The sequence below is a fragment of the Rutilus rutilus genome, assembly GCF_951802725.1.
Source record: "Rutilus rutilus genome assembly, chromosome: 15".
Taxonomy (NCBI): domain Eukaryota; kingdom Metazoa; phylum Chordata; class Actinopteri; order Cypriniformes; family Leuciscidae; genus Rutilus; species Rutilus rutilus.
Window position 1 is genome coordinate 8,116,430 of NC_140220.1, and position 22,033 is coordinate 8,138,462.

Below are 22,033 nucleotides of genomic sequence, written 5' to 3' on the forward strand. Positions count from 1 at the left end.
TCCGCTCCGCTCACACCACGAGTCTGAAGCATGCTCAGTCAAGCCTGACCCTGAATCCATTTGTCTTGCACAGTCATCAACAGTAGACTATTTTCAGGCAAAACTCGCCTCAATAATGGAGTTCAAAAAGTAAAATGAGAATTCATACCGGTGTAGCCTATCAATATAAGTCGCTCCGGAGTAGCCTATAAGGCGCATCAGTCAAAAAATGCGCCATGAAGAAGAAAAAACATAGGCCTAGCCTCGCACTGGACTATAAGTCACATTTATTTAGAAATTTATACAAAAAAAAAAAAAAATATTTATGGACGGGACAGTTCTCCGTTACGGACGTGAGCGCTCTGAAAGCGGCACTAAGACTGCTTTAAAACTTTCACTCAGACCTCAAACAGAAAGCACAAAGCCTGTCTTTAATTTTAATTTCGTTTTGTATTAATTGTATCTTAATTTTAATCAAGGTTTCATCAACCAATTGTCTGGATTTAATAAGAAGTAAATATATTAGAAAATAGATAACCACGATACGAAGGCGCCGGCGTGAACCTGGAGTATGTCTCATGAATGAACCAGCGTATAGCCTACTTGCCTCACACACCTGAGCAACCCTGTATCACATGAAATACGTTCTGAGGAAACTATTTTGCAAATCGCAATTACGTTACATGCCAACATATAAGCAGTGCTATTACGTTGGTCCTTAACCTAATATAGCCAATCTATTGCAGTGCTATTACGTTTGTCCTGAACATAATACATCCAAAGCAGGTTTCTTTTCACACGTAGCAGCTAATTCTGTTCATTTTGTTTTAATTATTTACTCCCTTTTTTCTCATTGGGCAACAAAATATTATCTATGCCAGGGCGAGTCAAATGGCGGCACCCAGATCATTTTTATCTGGCCCTCAAACTGGTTTTTGATGTTTAAAACAAACCCCTCGCAATCTGATATCAAAGTCCCCGCAAAGGTTTAGCGCGTTCAGCGGTGAGTTTAACAACGCACGTGATCATTCAGCGGTGAGTTTAACAGTTCGTGATATGGTCACGTAATTTAATCTATTGATTCGTGCCACGGACACGTTTATTTCGTTATTTTCGTAATACCAGCACGTTTTTTTAAACTAATGTATTTTCAATGGGAAGCGTCTTTCGTGATAACAGCACGATTCTTTCTGCCTGGCTGTCGGCTGCAGCAGAGAAGCTGTTTAATCAACATTTATTCACGAGATCTTATGTATTTTTATGTATTTTTTTAATGTTATTATTTCGGTCTTATTGCCAGGGAAGCTGGATTGCTTTGCTGTTTATTGATATTTTTAAAATTATATTTTATCAGTAGGAAATCGCGCTGAAGAAGTCTCGTTCCGAACACATCGCGATATTTGGCATCAGTTCACGTGTGTCAGATGTTGGTAAGTAAATACCTAAATACGCTATCCTAATAATGTGTGATATCATGTCTTTTCTGTTTGTCGATATTAATCTGCCATTATATCTGCCATCTCCACGGAGACTTTGCGTTTCATTGCTTTCTAATTCAAAACAGGGTGATTAACACTGCCTGTCACGTGACGTGCTATAGGCCTAGATATTCATATCAGATTAAAAATAGTACAATTAGTTACAAAGTTGTATTTGTAGTAGAAGCACAGTAAAAACAACACTTACCATGCTTTTACCACGGTAACATTAGTTTTACTGTGATAAGTGTAGTAAAAAGACAGTAATCACAAAACTTACCATGCTTTTACCACACTATTTGTAGTTTTAATGTGGTACTTATTGTAAATGCACAGTAACCACAACACTTACCATGCTTTTACCACAGTAACCATAGTTTTACTGTGATAGGTGTGGTAAAAGGACAGTAACCACAAAACTTACCATGCTTTAAACCTCAGTAACCTTAGTTTTACTGTGATTGGTTTAGTAAGGACAGTAATCACAAAACTTACCATGCTTTTACCTCAGTATTGATAGTTTTAAAGTGATATTTGTTGTAAATGCATATTAACCACAACACTTGCCATGCTTGTAAGGCTTTATAATGTAACATCCAATATTTGTAAGGTAAATCAGTACTTTTCCCTTTAAATAATCCTATATATTATACATAATGATATTTTCTTTTCTCTTTTTTCAGCTGAAAAGACCAAAAGGGCCTTTCGGACTCAGTCAGCCCATTATTGTTTGAGGAGAAGTAAACGGAGGAGACGGACAGCTGCAAAGGCAAATATTCGCAATGGTATGTATGTGTTGGTTTTAACCCTAAATCAAACATTTTATCAAGCATTTGTTGTTTCTTAAAACTTTCCTCACAAAACCCATAGCCCAATCAGTACAAACATAGACTGAAAGTCTTAATCCGTCCTTCGGATGAGACGTAAAACCGAGGTCCTGACTCTCTGTGGTCATTAAAAATCCCAGGATGTCCTTCGAAAAAGAGTAGGGGTGTAACCCCGGCATCCTGGCCAAATTTGCCCCTTGGCCTCTGTCCATCATGGCCTCCTAATCATCCTCATATACTGATTGGCTTCATCACTGTCTCCTCTCCACCAGTAAGCTGGTGTGTGGTGGGCGTTCTGGCGCAATATGGCTGCCGTCGCATCATCCAAGTGGATGCTGCACATTGGTGGTGGTTGAGGAGATTCCCCCCTTCCATATGTAAAGCGCTTTGAGGTCTCAGAAAAAGCGCTATATAAATGTAACTTATTATTATTATTATTATTAATAATTCACAAGATTTAACAAGTTGTCAAATTCGTACGATACTCGTACATATTTGTATACTCGTACACAATCCTGCAGCTTTTACTCCTACTGCTGTCATTGGCTACTGCCTCAATTCCTGTACATATTTATCGCGATATTTGTAAACCAGTTGCGCCACTTCTTGGAAAGTGTCACACACTGTCAGAAAGTTTATATTAATTGCAAATTGGTCTCCGTCTGTTTATGTTCCAGTGATACATGATGTCTCTCCACACCTCATAACCTACCTCTGTTTGCAAGAGTGGAAAAGCTTATCTGACTTGTCACATGACATCAGATACTCGATTATTTATATATAACTGTCCCGTTTGCATGTAAATCATTTTTATGATTATTGCTTGCTATTAAAGACATACTTTTATTCATAGAAATTCCCACATATCAGTGAACTTATTACATAAAAATGCTTTTAACATTTAATTATGCAACACTCTTTACAGAAAACATATCCTACAGTTATAAACTGACTATTTGCAAGTAATGTATTAAAATGACCTTCCTTTCTGTTTTGCAGGATTACTTAGTCCTTTTTTTAAAGCTCTACCAATATCAAACTCAACAGCTCTTTTAAGAGCCAACCATTACAAGAGCTACTAGTGAGTCGCAGCGAATCTTGCCGTGATCAGCACTTCCCAGGTGAAGTTTCTAGAATATTGCAATCAGTATTTACTCATCAAATGTTCTCTCCTGAATCATATGGTAAATTAACTTATTTATAACTGTCTTAATTTGTGTTTCAAGAACAATAGTAATTGCACATAGAGTAAGTCGAGACTATCTTGTTTTACAGCAGAGAAGGAAGACCAGCCCTTATATCAACGCAAGCTAATCGAATAAGTCCTTTGTTTCGGGTGAGGAAGGAACATCTGGTGCCCAAAGAAGACAGAAAAGTGCGCGAGTCCATTGGTATGTCTTGTATTGAAACAATGCTGTAATATGTAGTACATAATTTGATGTTGACAATTTTACATTGTACAGGTTATCACTTGGTTTTTGACCAAGTGAAGCTCTTGAAACAATTGACAGAAGATTATGTTGTCTGGAAAGAAAACAAGCATCACTGGCAAAGGCTCAAAAGAGACCATGCCTTTCTTAAAAATCTTTTAAAATATGTTGCTGTTGATATGGGTAAAACTGTTTTTGTTCAGTACTTAGCCTATTTTGTGCTGTAATATTTTTGTATATGTGTGTGTGTGTATATATATATATATATATATATATATATATATATATATATATATATATATAATACAATACTTCAATGTGTATATTATATAACGTACTGACTGCTGCTTTGTAAATTTCTGTAAGGAACAGGCAACTCTGGCCCTTTGCATTCTACTTTTTGAGGTTAGTTAAGAGTTAACCTCCAACCCTAATAGAGCACATCTGAAAATTTTAACCCAAGTCTTCAGGTTTACTTCTAGACAATAGGCAGGAGGGTTTGAGGTCGGAGCTAAATGTGCAGGACAGTGGACGCTGAGGGCCAGAGTAAACCATCACTGCTTTAAATAACGCAGAACATAAGCTGACCCGACTGTCCGTTAAACAACTTTATTTGAATGGTTTCTGTCTTTTGTTTTACTTTCAGACCAGGACTGGAGAACGCCTGACAATGGGATGTTGAGACTTCTTCTTCCTCTGGTTGAGAAAAAGCTACACCACATCAGTGATCACATCTTCTGTTCTTCTGTTCTTCAACTGAACAAACTGTTTAGACGAGGAAGAAGAACACGAACACGATAGAGACATGTACAGGGAAGAGCAAGAAACCAGTTTAGCTGTGATAATGAATCATTATTTTCCAACACAATATCAAATCTGTTTTCTGTATCATATGTGACTGAATATGATTATCTGGCACTCGTTTTGTGGCTTCAGCAGCTGTGAATGGATTCCTATGATGTTAACGTGTTTTTGAAGACACATTTTTATTTATCTTGAATCTCATTTGTCTTTATGCTACTTTATCAACTTTATGCTTTGTCCTCCAATAAAGTGTTGTTTAATAAAGTATGATGACTATTGTGTATTGAAAGTGGTGTTTGGTACAGTAAATAGACATTTTCTTTTGAGAAATTTTAATTTCTTATTTCTTTTTGAAAGGATAACACCGCACTCACGAACAACAAGGTGCCAGACAAACAAAACTGAAGATCTCAAAAGATAAATAAAACTGTCTGCACACTTGAATCCTTTCAGCAAATTTAATAGCCAAGCTTTCGGTCAGACGACCATCCTCAGGGCAATTTCTTATTTCTTTAAAAATAACTACATGTAATTAATAACTTATAAATAACTAAATATAATTAATTACCATGATTCTTTTACTTGGGACATAAAAATTTAGATCTGGTTAATGATATTTGGGACAACAATGCAACAAAAGTTGCACATACTTGCATGTATGCCAGTTTCCAGTGAAATAAAAGGAAGCTATGTGAATAACAAGAGGCTACAGTGGGCTATCTTGCTATAAATACTTAACGCTTAATTGAAGATGATCCATGTTGATCATTCTAGTATACTCTATATATCACTGATGTCAGGAATATAAGCAGCAATCAGAGGGGGTGAAAAGGAAATGTTGGCACTGTTTTTTTGTTGTTTTACTGAATGGTGCATTATCCTTGTGTAATAGTAATAGTATGTGTAGATCTGTGTAGATTATACTGTCCTTCCACCCCCAGGGCCCAGCAACGGCCCCCATAAGAGCAAACAAATGCACATTTCAAATGGCTGTAACTCAAAGTCTGGTTAGTGTATCAAAGAGAAAATCGGCTGGATAACTGCTTATACTATGTTTAATAAATAATGTTGGTCACAGTTTTCAGACATATATGGAAAGCTGGCATAAAGGTTATTTTTAAAGTGCTCACAGTAAAATATCAAATTTCAGCCTGTCCCTCATATATGTCATAAAGGTTTGCACAATGAACAAATTTAGATATCCAGTTGTCCATTAAATATATAATTTATTTAACATTTATTGTTTTATTACTAAACGTTTTAAACTACATTACCCACATATCTCTGTCATTCTATCAATGGAACAGAAAGCATGGAGCTGTAGTTCATTGAAATGTGCAGACATGCTTAGGGTTAGGGTTAGGATCTCGGTAAAGGAGTAATTTCTCACAACATAGAGACACTTTATAGTTAGCTTAATGTATAACTAACGTAATAATAACACCAAAACATACTTTGTAACATGAAGCGCCGTTTTATATGGGTTAAACGATTGTCCAATCACAGCGAGTTCTGCGATAAAGTCAAAGCCAATAACAACCCAGCTGAACAGATGCATCACACTTACATGCCCATTTATGGTAAATGATGACAGATCTCTTCTGGTTCCGGCTGCGGGGATAGATACCTTAAATATTTTATATTTAGGCTGTTAAACATGCATTCCTTCTAATTAAATTATAAAACTCATATTTAAAAACAAAAGACTCCTTTGTGTGGTTACCATCCAAAAACGAGGTCACATGATCAATGACACAAATTTGCTTAGACTGATGCATAAATAAATTTGAAAGAGAAACTTTTTTCTAAGCAATGTCCTACAGCAGGGGTAGTTTTGCAGTATTTTAATTAAAGATAATTACATGTACTAAAGTGCTTCTAACATTTACAGTGTATGTATAGTATATTAAAGGTATATCAATTATATTCAAATAAATGTAACAAAAGCACAATGAATGGACACCATTTTGAAAGCTTATTCCAATATTTAATGTCAAACTGTTTAAAGACAAATGTAGTGCCAAAACTACTGCACAACAGTATAAAAATCAGTTAATTAAAAATATCCAGATACAGGAGCAATCTATTATAGTGACACATACATTAACGTTAAAAAAATTGCCATGATGAAGTTGAATATATTTACAAACCAAGAGATGAGATTAAAGTTTGTTATGTGAACATACATTTGTTTCTTCGCTTTAAATAACAAATAGGCAAAAACATAAGCACAACATTTTACATTCTCAACTTTCATTCTATATCCTTGTGATTATTGGTCACTTTTATTGTAACTATGCAATGAATATGTCCTTTAGCAAAACACCTGATGAGCACTGACACTTTTTTGAAAAAGGCATTAGGCAGAAATCAAGTACAGTTTATGAAGCTGAAAAGAGAAAACAAAATGCTTTAACAATATGGAAAAAGATAAATCACTATTTTCAATATTGGTTCTGCATATATCAAAGAGATCCTGAGGAGGAGTGAGACTTCACATGAAGACTTGAAACTGTGACAGAGCAAAGGGTGCACCTCGCTGAACACATCCTACGCATGCCCAAACAACAACACCCAAACACAGTGATGAAGTGGACACCGCCAGGAGGATGCAGGAGACAGGGAAGACCAAGGAAGACACAGAGACAGATGTTTCACGAAGACCTGAAGAATGTCAGTGTCCCATGGGAAGATGTGAAGAACCTGGCCACGGATCGAATACGTTGGAGGACAGTTGTTGCCCAATGTGCCCAGCACAGCACTTGATGATGACGTTGTGAGTTTATAACTGTAGGATATGTTTTCTGTAAAGAGTGTTGCATAATTAAATGTTAAAAGCATTTTTATGTAATAAGTTCACTGATATGTGGGCATTTCTATGAATAAAAGTATGTCTTTAATAGCAAGCAATAATCATAAAAATATAGATAATATTAGATATATATATAGATATATAGATAAGCTTTTCCACTCTTGCAAACAGAGGTAGGTTATGAGGTGTGGAGAGACATCATGTATCACTGGAACATAAACAGACGGAGACCAATTTGCAATTAATATAAACTTTCTGACAGTGTGTGTGACATCCGACAACTTTCCAAGAAGTGGCGCAACTGATTTACAAATATCGCAATAAATATGTACAGGAATTGAGGCAGTAGCCAATGACAGCAGTAGGAGTAAAAGCTGCAGGATTGTGTACGAGTATACAAATATGTACGAGTATCGTCCGAATTTGACAACTTGTTAAATCTTGTGAATTATTAAGACTTTCAGTCTATGTTTGTACTGATTGGGCTATGGGTTTTGTGAGGAAAGTTTTAAGAAACAACAAATGCTTGATAAAATGTTTGATTTAGGGTTAAAACCAACACATACATACCATTGCGAATATTTGCCTTTGCAGCTGTCCGTCTCCTCCGTTTACTTCTCCTCAAACAATAATGGGCTGACTGAGTCCGAAAGGCCCTTTTGGTCTTTTCAGCTGAGAAAAGAGAAAAGAATATCATTATGTATAATATATAGGATTATTTAAAGGGAAAAGTACTGATTTACCTTACAAATATTGGATGTTACATTATAAAGCCTTACAAGCATGGCAAGTGTTGTGGTTAATATGCATTTACAACAAATATCACTTTAAAACTATCAATACTGAGGTAAAAGCATGGCAAGTTTTGTGGTTACTGTCCTTTTGCCACACCTATCACAGTAAAACTATGGTTACTGTGGTAAAAGCATGGTAAGTGTTGTGGTTACTGTGCATTTACAATAAGTACCACATTAAAACTACAAATAGTGTGGTAAAAGCATGGTAAGTTTTGTGATTACTGTCTTTTTACTACACTTATCACAGTAAAACTAATGTTACCGTGGTAAAAGCATGGTAAGTGTTGTTTTTACTGTGCTTCTACTACAAATACAACTTTGTAACTAATTGTACTATTTTTAATCTGATATGAATATCTAGGCCTATAGCACGTCACGTGACAGGCAGTGTTAATCACCCTGTTTTGAATTAGAAAGCAATGAAACGCAAAGTCTCCGTGGAGATGGCAGATATAATGGCAGATTAATATCGACAAACAGAAAAGACATGATATCACACATTATTAGGATAGCGTATTTAGGTATTTACTTACCAACATCTGACACACGTGAACTGATGCCAAATATCGCGATGTGTTCGGAACGAGACTTCTTCAGCGCGATTTCCTACTGATAAAATATAATTTTAAAAATATCAATAAACAGCAAAGCAATCCAGCTTCCCTGGCAATAAGACCGAAATAATAACATTAAAAAAATACATAAAAATACATAAGATCTCGTGAATAAATGTTGATTAAACAGCTTCTCTGCTGCAGCCGACAGCCAGGCAGAAAGAATCGTGCTGTTATCACGAAAGACGCTTCCCATTGAAAATACATTAGTTTAAAAAAACGTGCTGGTATTACGAAAATAACGAAATAAACGTGTCCGTGGCACGAATCAATAGATTAAATTACGTGACCATATCACGAACTGCCGTGAGATCACGTGCGTTGTTAAACTCACCGCTGAATGATCACGTGCGTTGTTAAACTCACCGCTGAACGCGCTAAACCTTTGCGGGGACTTTGATATCAGATTGCGAGGGGTTTTAAACATCAAAAACCAGTTTGAGGGCCAGATAAAAATGATCTGGGTGCCGCCATTTGACTCGCCCTGGCATAGATAATATTTTGTTGCCCAATGAGAAAAAAGGGAGTAAATAATTAAAACAAAATGAACAGAATTAGCTGCTACGTGTGAAAAGAAACCTGCTTTGGATGTATTATGTTCAGGACAAACGTAATAGCACTGCAATAGATTGGCTATATTAGGTTAAGGACCAACGTAATAGCACTGCTTATATTAGGTTAAGGACCAACGTAATAGCACTGCTTATATGTTGGCATGTAACGTAATTGCGATTTGCTAAATAGTTTCCTCAGAACGTATTTCATGTGATACAGGGTTGCACCTGAGACATATATATAAAGCTTGAAATGTCTACTTTTAAACAGAACAATTCAAAACGAAAGAAAACAGACTGCTCTCCCGTATGAAATGTGCATTTCTCCTTAGGCGCGTTCACTACTGCGAAGATCACGAGTCAGCATCTTTCCAGCCGACAGACATAAAAAAAATTAAAATGTCTTCTGCTATATTTTACATATTCATAATCATTTTGCCGGTTCGTTGTGACAGCTTTTAGGTGCCCTTACATGTTACGTGAACGCATCAGCACTGAAAACATAGAGATTTTTTTCTTTTGGGGGCATTTTGTTTGTTTTCAGACTTTCTCATTTGCCTGCGCGATGTTAGAGGACGCTGTTAATAAAGTTGCGAGTAGGCCTACACATTGGATTCACGTTTATTATTATAGGCTATTTAAAAAAAATACCCCAGTTTTTATGCCAGTCGTATCATTTTAATCATTTTTGTTGTATTTATCCGCCACACACCTTGAAGGCCGGTCCGTGTCTGATATTGTCTGATTTTAAACCGGTCCGTGGCGCAAAAAAGGTTGGGGACCTCTACAAGTGATATGCATGTAGATTTTTTTTCCTTTTTTGGAGCGAGCGGGGGTGATTTGAGTGGAGCGCGAAGCAAACTGCGTTGAGCGCTGAGCGAAAATGAGCGGAGCGGCCTGATGTAGCTTTGAGCGGGGGAGCGGAGGGGTGAACAGTTCAGTGAGCGATGAGCGGAGATTCTCACCGCTCCACTCCGCTCACATGCCCTGATTTCAACACATTCAAATGCAGTTTAGTGTGATAGTGTAATGTTAGACCAAGTGAAACAGCGCTGCGTTACCTCACAAGTTTAATTTGTCTAATAAACTGACCTGTGAGTTGTAATTCTGCACTTGCGTGTAGTTCGGTAGAATGAAATGTCCTTATTCTTTTTATATCCGCGGGACTCGCGTCGCGTGTGGAGCTGATAGCTGTCTCTTAGCAATCCCGAACTGCTTCATATCACAGTCATGATAAAAACATCGATGTATTCAGTCATCCATAAACATCATTAGATCGGTCGGCTTGACGTTGACGACAAGATCCATAATTCTTAGCAAATGTTGTGTCATCAAACTACGCCTTTGTTATTGTAAGAGGTTAGCGACCCCTAGTGGCGAAAAATTCCATACTGTACGTTTAAGCAAAGAACATGAAATAAAATTAAGAAATGAGTAAGATTCTGCAGTATTACATGGTCTCTATGCTACATTCACACTGTCAGTTTTTGGGATTGACAACCGCATTTACTCGAAGGTGTGTCTCGAAATGTCCTGTTTACACAGCAACTTAAAGTAGTGTCTCAAATACTGTCTGTATAGACATGCAACAGGAGTCAAGCCTGTATTCTTTTATTTTTTTAAAGGGCTCTTAACAAAAGTTCATCTGTCAAATCTTCATTAAAGAAACACGCCGACTTTTTGGGACTTTAGCTTATTCGCCGTATCCCCCAGAGCTAGATAAGTCCATACATACCCTTTTCATCTCCATGCGTGCCGTAGCTTTGTCTGACGCACCCACCGCTAGCCTAGCTTAGCACAAAGACTGAAGGTAAACGGCTCCAGCTAGCATACTGCTCCCAGTGACAAAATAACGCCAACATTTTCCTATTTACATGTTGTGATTTGTATAGTCACAGCGTGTACAAATAACAAGGTCGGATGAGACACAGCCATCCTCTAACCGTACTGGGAACTATATTCTCAGAAGGTGAAGCACTGCTACTTCTGCGGAGCTCTCTCGCACTGTGTGATGTGACGGACGACTAGTTTTGTTCACACAGCACACGTTTTTCAAGAATGCGGTTGTAAGACCTGAAAACGGGTGTGAGTTCGGTTATAAAATGTGGTTGTCACTCCTGTAAATAACCAAATTGCGTGTGAACGTAACTGTATTAAGGATTAAATCCAGGACTGACAACCGTATTCTGTTGCTGTGTAAATGTGGCCTTAAAACAAGTTAAAGTGTGATGTTCTTGCTTCCAGTGAAGCAGAAGATTCTCTTTGGGACATTCTCAGATCATGCTGGAGAATATGATCATCATTTTGTTTATGAAGCTGAAATGCTGTTGTTATTAATTAAAAGGGGAACAAAATAAATACTAAAACATTTTGAAATTCATGTCAAATTGTTATGCTGATAATATAATCAGAAATTATGTTTTATTAACAAAGTTCAGGAGGAACACGTTCCAATTATCCATCCAATCAGCAACAATATGCAGCCTTGGTGAATATAATTCTTTCAAAAACATTTAAAAAGCCACAAATTTGTAATGGTATCTTATTTTCATTACTGGGTGAATTTCTCTCAGGTCCAAAATCAACCATATTTGAATGCATAATGTCTATCAAAGCTATAACAATACAACCTTTACACAAACAATTAGGAATTTACTTCAACAGAAAGACATTTTAGTTGCTCAAGGGAAGAGAGAGTAAGGTTGAATGGGCCTCATTCACGAAACATCACATTCAATTAGTGTAAAAATGGTTCTGTGAAAGATTTAGACTGAAATCCATTCTGCTCGTGCTTCATGACCGAGGCCAAATTAACATAAAAAGTCCCACAAAACTTAATGGCCCACATGCAGGGTTTTCAACCAAGGATCTGTAGAGGTACATAAAACATGAATTGTCTTAAACTTGCATGAAATTTGTATCTATTTGATTGAACATTATCTAATGTACCAATAAGCATTATTTAAGGCAATTATTTTAGTGTCTGTTTTTAATGAACATTATAACATGCTACAGTGAAAAAAATCTAGATTTTTTAATATGATAAAATAAAGGTTGAAAACCCCAGCTCACATCATTGCATCTATATGAGAATGTCAGTCAGTACTAAAATGCATCAGAAATCATCATCATCTCCACACTGATTTTCTATCATCTTTTCTCATTTTATGCTGCCATGCAGATGTGACAGTGCAAAAGCTACAGTTTTCAAAGCATCTCTATAGATTTCAGAGTTCTGTTCATTTATTCATCAGCACTGCTGGGACTCACTTCACAGAAGCAAATCACTGCTGGAGGAGGACATGTGAAGACTCTTTTTCAAAGTGTACCGATCGGGTGCACCAATGGTCCTATCTTAGATGCTTTTTAAAAGAGATTCTAAACTTTCTTATTATTATTATTATTTAATTTTTTTCACACAATTTCAGGATCATTTGTAAATTATAGATTTCACATCTGGAAGAGAATCACGTGTACGCACATTTGAGAAATGATCTTAGATCAAATGTAGGATGGTTTCTATGCACCTTTTTGTAAATATATACATTTTATAAATACACCTATGCAAACCCGACAAGACTTTGTCTCCTCACAAACATCTGCAAGCGAGAACGAGAAAGGTGTGCGGGTGTTACAGCAGCAGACAACTGTGACAATTGACTTACATTATGGAGTTGTATGTAGCATATATGAGTGTGTGTGTTCCTTTGAAATATTATAATCAAAACAATTCTTCCAATAAAATCCTTAAGTACTTTGAAATTGAAAACAGAGAGAGAGAGAGAGATCTCAGAGGAGGTTTGTGGAAATCTGAGCAACAGAGAAAGAGCAAATGAGAACTGATTCTCTGTCTCCTTCTGTTTTGAAGTTGTGTTCCTTCTATAATTGTTCATTCCTCCTCATCATCCACGTTTGACATTGCTTTTAACTTGTCTCTTATGTACCGGTAGTTATTTTTTTTTAACATATAGAGTATATCTCCACTGAACAAACCCTCTTCCAGCTACTACTTATTTGATGAAAAAAAAGCACTTTTCATTTATACAGCACCATCACATCTAAAGTCAAATTATATGGTATCAAATGAATTTGAACAAGGGCAGTTTGAGCTGTGGGAAAGTTTAGAAGGCGTGTAAGAAGGCGTTTGACATCGAATAGGTTTTAGTGAGGGGAAAGATAGCAATTAGTTTCTTAGATACGCTTGATTGAATCTTAAAAATGGATTAATAGTGAAAGAAATGGAATTTCCCTTCACTATAATAAAACTAAAATCTTTGCTGAGCAGTAAAAGTCTTTTTTAATGGACCAAAGGTGGGGGGAAAAAACTGAATATTGAAGACCTTGAGAAGTGGTACATTCTCTAGGCGATATCTTTTTATTTTATTTCAAGGGATATAAATGTTGTGGAGTGATGTCAAGATTTCATTCCCCTGTTGAATTAAATGTTGCACCCGTGCACCTGTTACCGTTGCCATGAGCAACGACATTTAGCCAATCACAAATGCAAGCAAAAACACCTGCAAGTGATTAAAAATAATCAGGACGAATACAAAAGGGCGACGGCACTTAAGAAAAATGCTTGCTTAGGCAAGTGATCTGTCAGTCGGCAAAGTCATGACATTATTTTATTGTAATCATGGCATTTACAGTTCAGGTCTAATTGTGTTGAGAACATGAACAAAGCTTAATATATATGCTCATAGCTTACTCTAGGTAATTCCCTAGTTCCAAATCCATCAGCATTATCTCTTTTATATTAGCAATATCTCACAAGTAAGAGTGCTGCACTTCCCGATCAGCATAAGCAGAAACAACAACAGCATGACTGCAAGTGTGATATTGCTTTAATATCTAACAGTTCAACAAATAAGACGTTAACATTTAGTAACCTACATTTTAGTCACAATTAGCTTATTTTGTCTCTTATTTTTCTCTGTCAGAAAAAAGAAAAAAAAAAGAAAAAACACAGCAGAACCAAGCTTAAACAGTAGAGCATGGTGCTAACCAGATGCCAGACCTGCATAACAAAACTTGTCTAGTGACCAATTGACTAACCCAAACCAAATAATCTTCCAATTATTTCATAATCAAATTTTATTTGATTATTTATAGAATATAAATAGGTCAGGTAACTCAATAGAAGTATATTTCAAATAAAATGAATGCAATATGTCAAACCTTTACCTTGCATGAAAAATAAATCTACCTACCTGTGGCAAAAGTAGCCAATTCCCTGGAATAACAACAGCATTCACATGGGTTCGATTCCCAAGGAATGCATGAATGAATAAAAAGTAGGCTATACCTTGAATGCAAAATAATTCGCTTTGGATAAAGCATACCTGCCAAATGTGAGAATGCAAAATGTCTCTAAACAATATGCAGTAGTGGTGTTGCTGAATGAATCAGCGTCTTTGAACAATTCTGTTGAGTGAATGATTCAATGACTCACACTTGTTTTATTCATAGATAGTGTTTCTGAACAAATTAATGATTCAGTGTCTTACTCATAAAGAGTCTGTGACGCACAAACACAGACTGCCACTGATAAACACTGTGAAAAGTCCCAGTGTACTGTATATCAGCACTCTTAGTTTGCCTCTTTGAGGACCTGAACAAACTAGCAGCACTTTCTTCCCAAGAAAAAAAAGGAATCTTTTCCTATAAAGAGAATTAAGTTGTTTGTCAGTCTGTGTTGAAGATAAGAGTTCATTTCTAGAGAGTCTGGCACTTGAGTGGTGACTTTCTTTGGCACTTGAAGAGAATGGATGAACCCATGACCATGATGAACCCAATTAATTGCTTTCTCCTGCCTGTAAGAGTTCAATCAGGAGATGCACTCTTGTGCGCTTGTGGTCAACTTCTAACTTTAGCCTGTGATTTCCAGAAGTATATCAGTAATTATGTATGTATGTATTTATGTATGTATATATACACAGTATATATACTATGCACACACACTCACATTGATGTGATATATATAAATACTGTATATAAATCAGCAAAAACATTACTGATAAGAAGAAATATTTCTTGATCATGTGACGCATTAAGACTGGAGTAATGATGCTGTTAATAAATTACATACATTTTACAATATATTAAAATAGAAAACTGTTATTTTATATTGTGATATTTCACAATATTACTGTTGTACTCTATTTTGATAAAAAAAAAACTTTAAAAATCGCAATGATTACAAACTTTTCACCGGTAGTGTAAAATATAACCTAATTTTAACATTTACCCTTCCCATCCAGTCCCATGCAAAGCTGGAAGCTATAGAAATCTCCTACCCAGCTTCTGTTACTGCCAACAAACCCTATTCATGTACTGCCAATGCAATTATACAACTCCATTTACAGATTTTACAAAGTGGATTGGACAATTAAGTTGTGGGAAAAACTTTTATAATTGTGTTATCAAATAATTTCAATTAAGTGAATTGAAAAAGCAGCAAATATCTTCTTCTTTTTTTTTTGCTGCCTTCAAAAAAAAGAAAAAAGAAAAGAATTTGGGCATGCTAGCTGTGTCCCAATTCAGATGCTGCATCCTTCGAAGGATTTGGACTTCAGAGGCTGCATCCTTCGAAGGCCGCGAAGGTCGTACTGAGCGTTGTTTAATGGGATGGTCTAGCCTACGGAGGACTGTTCTTCTAACTGTGACAGCTCCTGTTGATAAGTGGCAATTGGACTTTTTTGAAAGTTATATTAAACTGTATGAAAACCAATCAGGGTTCACAAAATGTGTTCACTAAATATGTTAGATGTTCAAAATATGTTAATTTCTGTATATAATAAAGAGTATGAATTATATATATTTGCATCTTATGTCACCATTTAACCAGCTTGATATATATATTTTTTTTAACATTTGTATCATTAGAAATTTGAGCAAGCTGAAAAAATCCTGTGACCCATGACCTTGGCATTGCAAGCGCCAACACTCTACTATTTGAGCTACAGGAAAGCCTTCATTGCATTCAAATTGCAAGGAGCCTTCGAATTGGGACAGCCTTCGCCGCACCGCTGTGACACAATCGGCCTTCAAATGCAGCCTTCATAGGATGCAGCCTCTGAATTGGGACGCAGCTGTCTGTCTTACGTCTGTATACTGCCTTTTTTCAGCATTTTTAGTATTCAGACAAAGCCAGTTCAACTTTCAGAATAAAATCAAACACAATACTTTAAAACACAAAATAATTACTCTATACTTTCTAACAAGGTTGATGCAAAGGTTCTTCACTTAAAACCCTGCCAGTCATGTAAACAGAGCAATCTACAGAGAATCAGAGGCAGTTCAGAGGTCAGCCTGACCTTTAGTTATCTGTCTCTAGCCTCTTCTCTCATGCGTGGTTCAGGACACGCTGAAACCATACAGCTCCTCTGCATACTAATACTGCCAAGTCAGGATCAACATGAAGACCCAAGAGCAGGTGAGAATACAATGATGTTTAATGCCAGTTAATCACATCAGAAGCAAAACAGGGATGACAGCAGTAGCACAGACCAGTGATGTCCAATTCTTAAACGAATTGTTCTTTTGAGGAGTTTATAAGAGTTTATTTATTCTATATACTTTAGACATGGAGACCACGTTTGTGCATCAATGTCTTTAATGTGTGCTGTAGGAGCAAAACCTTTAGTAATGTTATCCAAGATGCAGGATTCTCTAGTCGTATCCGACATAAAGGATCCGCGAATGAAACTGGGACCACAAACACCCTTAACTTAAGTGAATGCAAGGCAATAATCAGCCATATATGCATTGACACAAATGACTTTATTTGAATGTTTCATTGATGACACTGATTTTTTAGAAAAGTGCGAAGTGACATCATTGCGTGATGACGTAAGGAACCGATTAATCGTTTTTTTTTTTTTTTTTTACCAATTCATTGAAACGAACTGTCCGAAAGAACCAGTTCGCGAAAATGAATCTCACAGACGAGGCAAAAGGAAGCTAAATGGAAGTCCCCACTATTGCAATAGCTGTCATCATCGTACACATGTTGTACCCAAGTTTATCAGATCAATGTCGTAGCAGGCATTACTCAATAGGAAGACACACAAAACAAACCTGCAACACTCCAGACACCTGTCAAATAAATCATGAGCTGCTCGGATCTGCATCTTCATCCGTCTCTCTCATCCCTTCCATTCACACGCAGCCTGATGACTGAGGAAACAGAGAAGTGTTAGTAGGTAAACATATTTATGAGATATTTGGCAGTTGTCTTTGCTTCTATTGTGTTAAAATACTGGCAAGGCTGCAATATTATATCATTTACATTTATAGTTATACAGTCATAGATATTTCTTATGCATCTCATGTATATTTGAAGTAATCAATGTCAGTGTGTAGAGAGGCTAATCTGATTGATTGTCATGGCAAAAATGAAACGGGGAAATTGTTTTTCACCACTTTCTTATTTAGAGCACTGAGAAAATGGTAAACACAGTTTAGTTGACAGAAATCCATTAAGAGTATGTGAGGGAAATGCTAATGCTCCACACAGGCCTTTGTCTCTAGATAGAAGATTGCCATTTTGTTTAGCTATGTGCATACATTTAACAGTGAGTTGAAATGTGCTGAACACACACCGAGCTAACAGAGACATTTCTCAGAACTTTGGCTGAGATTTATGAACAAACATCATTCCAGTAACGTTAATAGAACGTTTGCTCAAAGTTATCTGGTCTTTAATAATGAAACGCACTTATTTTACATAGACAGTAAATGTGTCTTTTTACATGAAAGTGCAGTAGGCCTACTGTTCAACATTTTGAGGTTGGTTTGATAAAAAAAAATAAAAAGTTTAAAGAATATTTTGAGGATTCCTGGAATCAACAAGTTTGAAAACCTGTGATAGAGCACCCATCACCCTTTGATTAGTGCCATAATTTCTTAAAAGTCTGAGCTTTTTGAAATAGCATTCCAAATTAATATGATTTTCACTCAATGCTTTTAACATTTTTTTAATGAATCCTTGTCATACTTCACCAAAAACGACTACAAAGGAAAAAAAAAAAAGCTCACTTTGATCAAAGACACATCAGTAGCATTCAGAAGAGGTGCTTCAAGCGTGTTTGGAGGCGTGTTCTTACACATGGAGTGCTGCTCTTACACACTGAACTACAGCTGCTCTCCTGGACTATTTTACATTAATATCTCAGTGCCTCTGATCTTCTCTTGATTAGGGTGTATGTTCTGATATGGAACCAATAAGCTAGTGACTTATTAGAGCAAATCTCTCCCCATGGGAACCATTAGACAAGCCACGCCCATAAACAGTGACATCACAGACACATATACGCATAGAGTGCTGCAGGGATGATGTAGTTAGCATGTTAGCACTTCTGCTTCCATCGTCCGGAAGTCGATGGGTTGCCTGAAATAAGGTATTTAACCTTATTTCAATACCTTATTTCAGGCATATTATTACAGGGGGAGAGATTTGCTATAGCTATAGGGGTGAAATAGTATCGCTAATAGTGACAGTCAAGTTATTTAGAGACTTTTCTCTTTATTTGGCCTTTTTTGAACACAATGGAAAGGTTATTTCTAACTTGTAAAGATCCAGGCTCTTCCTTATTGCTTTGAGTGCTTATATGGATAGAATCAATCAGGTTGTATTTGGACATGTGACCGGAATCTTATAGTAACTGTGGCTTGGATGCAACAGCAATGTGAAAATAATGTGAATGACTTTATTCTGACAAGAATGATACAGAAACTGGAATTGTTACAGTTTTCTCTGGAGGCTAAATATTAAATGAATATCAGAATATATGCTTTAGTAAATTAGTTAAATAGTAGTAAAAAGTAAACTGCTCCAACAATTTTTGACCTCTCATTATGTTGCTTTGCTATTCAGTCCTGACTGTTGTTGTGGTATCTCACCATGTCTCTACATCTGTTGCCTTTCAAAGTCAGAGACGACCAGCTGTTACCGTCATCTTCAGAGAAGATGTTGTCCACACGCTGTATCCATTCTAATCGGGACTGATTATAGACTGCGATTAGAATGCAAGACTTTAACTAACTGAAAGCCCAATAGCTTCAACAAAAGCCAGACTGTCAGTTTCTCCTGCAGTTGGATGAGCTGGAAGGAATCGATTATTGCTCAATTATTGAACATATTTCTCAAGGTTCTTCAAAATCTTCTCATCTAAAGCTTAATGCTTCATACTTGAATCCAGTATAGACAAAAGTTTGTGGTTGGATAAGATTCTTTAAAAATGTTTTTGAAAGTAGAAAAAAAAGTAATATTGTGAAATATAAATACAATTGAAAATAACTGTTTTCCATTATATGTTTGGAAATTGTACTTATTTGGTAAAGCTGAATTTTCAGCATCATTACTCCAGTCTTCGGTGTCACATGATCCTTCAGAAATCATTTTAATATGCTGATTTCCTTCCTTTTTTTTTTTCTTTTTTTTTTCTATAAAAAAAAAAAAAGAATATATATATATATATATAGGTCACCAGGTCACTGCTCATATGAAATAATCCCACCAGTGTAAATGAGGTGCAGGGCAGATCAGTGAGGTGAGTGTGTTTTATATGTTCTGCAGTGATGTGTGACACACTGACTCTGACCCTGTGTGCTTATGCTGGAGTGGAGCAGACTGGATCGATACCACATTAACAGCCATGGGTCTTGTTTCCAATTGCACCCCCTATAAAAAGTTTGCACGTGTGCGTATTTTAGTTCTGTCTCTCTCTCTCTTTTTCACCTAAAGGATTATTAGGAACTCCATACTAATACTGTGTTTGACCCCCTTTCGCCTTCAGAACTGCCTTAATTCTACGTGGCATTGATTCAACAAGATGCTGAAAGCATTCTTTAGAAATGTTGGCCCATATTGATAGGATAGCATCTTGCAGTTGATGGAGATTTGTGGGATGCACATCCAGGGCACGAAGCTCCCGTTCCACCACATCCCAAAGATGCTCTATTGGGTTGAGATCTGGTGACTGTGGGGGCCATTTTAGTACAGTGAACTCATTGTCATGTTCAAGAAACCAATTTGAAATGATTCGAGCTTTGTGACATGGTGTATTATCCTGCTGGAAGTAGCCATCAGAGGATGGCTACATGGTGGTCATAAAGGGATGGACATGGTCAGAAACAATGCTCAGGTAGGCCGTGGCATTTAAATGATGCCCAATTGGCACTAAGGGGCCTAAAGTGTGCCAAGAAAACATCCCCCACACCATTACACCACCACCACCAGCCTGCACAGTGGTAACAAGGCATGATGGATCCATGTTCTCATTCTGTTTACGCCAAATTCTGACTCTACCATCTGAATGTCTCAACAGAAATCGAGACTCATCAGACCAGGCAACATTTTTCCAGTCTTCAACTGTCCAATTTTGGTGAGCTCGTGCAAATTGTAGCCTCTTTTTCCTATTTGTAGTGGAGATGAGTGGTACCCGGTGGGGTCTTCTGCTGTTGTAGCCCATCCGCCTCAAGGTTGTGCGTGTTGAGGCTTCACAAATGCTTTGCTGCATACTTCGGTTGTAACGAGTGGTTATTTCAGTCAAAGTTGCTCTTCTATCAGCTTGAATCAGTCGGCCCATTCTCCTCTGACCTCTAGCATCAACAAGGCATTTTCGCCCACAGGACTGCCGCATACGGGATGTTTTTCCCTTTTCACACCATTCTTTGTAAACCCTAGAAATGGTTGTGCGTGAAAATCCCAGTAACTGAGCAGATTGTGAAATACTCAGACCGGCCCGTCTGGCACCAACAACCATGCCACGCTCAAAATTGCTTAAATCACCTTTCTTTCCCATTCTGACATTCAGTTTGGAGTTCAGGAGATTGTCTTGACCAGGACCACACCCCTAAATGCATTGAAGCAACTGCCATGTGATTGGTTGATTAGATAATTGCATTAATGAGAAATTGAACAGGTGTTCCTAATAATCCTTTAGGTGAGTGTACATATCAAGTAAACACTGAAATCAAAGATTATCATGCTGACAAATTTAACAAAAGCTGCACAAACTGGTACATAAAGATGCTAATGCTCAACATATTAATCGGAATGCGCTTTATTTGCCAAGTGTGCGCAAACACACAAGGAATTTGTTGGGGTTTTTCAGGAGCTCTACATACATACATATGTATTATGACACAAAAACAGAAAGAACATTTAAATAAGACTAAGGGGTAAAATAAACAACAACAACAGCAATAGTAATAATGTGAAATAACTAACGTGAAATAGCTAGACTTCTGACAAGGAGGTAAAAATGCAAAAACAGACACTCCACTGGCTTCCTGTTTGAAGAGGACACTAGAGACTTGTTCAGTGCCATACTGCCAGGCAAAACGGTTCAAGCTCAGAGCACTGCATGCATCAGAACTCAAACTCTGGGACCCTGTGATAATCTCACCTTGGCACAAGTATTAAACTTTAATCACAGTGTCACATTGCATATAAGCTGAAGAGGATATAAGCTCCTCTTAGTCATGGCTGAGGGCCTCTAGATGCGAATCATTCTCAGGGACGAGATTGATGGTGACAAGCCTTAACAGAATAACATGAGGACAGATCTGTTGTTGGAAACCATACATGGCAATCTAAGACAAACATGGCAGTTAAACTGATATAAAACTATAATGTTGGATCTTGAGGCCTCAAGTGAGGTGCTTTTTTAAAAGACTTCTGGGGATAGTTCAACCAAAAACACAAAAAAGGTCTTTTGCAGAAAGTCGGCA

The 22,033-nt window shown here is 36.9% G+C and overlaps 2 long non-coding RNA genes across 3 annotated transcripts; one reads left to right on the forward strand and one right to left on the reverse strand.

The window, feature by feature from the left end:
- The first annotated feature begins 1,038 nt into the window (after window positions 1–1,038).
- Window positions 1,039–3,399, forward strand: LOC311305500. Its single transcript, XR_014630016.1, has 3 exons — window positions 1,039–1,409; window positions 2,141–2,242; window positions 3,284–3,399. It is a non-coding gene; the product is annotated as an uncharacterized lncRNA (long non-coding RNA).
- A 3,094-nt stretch (window positions 3,400–6,493) lies between these two features.
- LOC311305608 lies at window positions 6,494–9,462 on the reverse strand. Of its 2 annotated transcripts, none has more exons than XR_014630034.1 (3): window positions 8,676–9,462; window positions 7,901–8,002; window positions 6,494–7,322 (listed from the first exon to the last, which is right to left on the reverse strand). It is a non-coding gene; the product is annotated as an uncharacterized lncRNA (long non-coding RNA). The 2 variants fall into 2 exon arrangements; XR_014630035.1 differs by having other exon boundaries at window positions 8,661–9,462.
- Window positions 9,463–22,033: the final 12,571 nt, after the last annotated feature.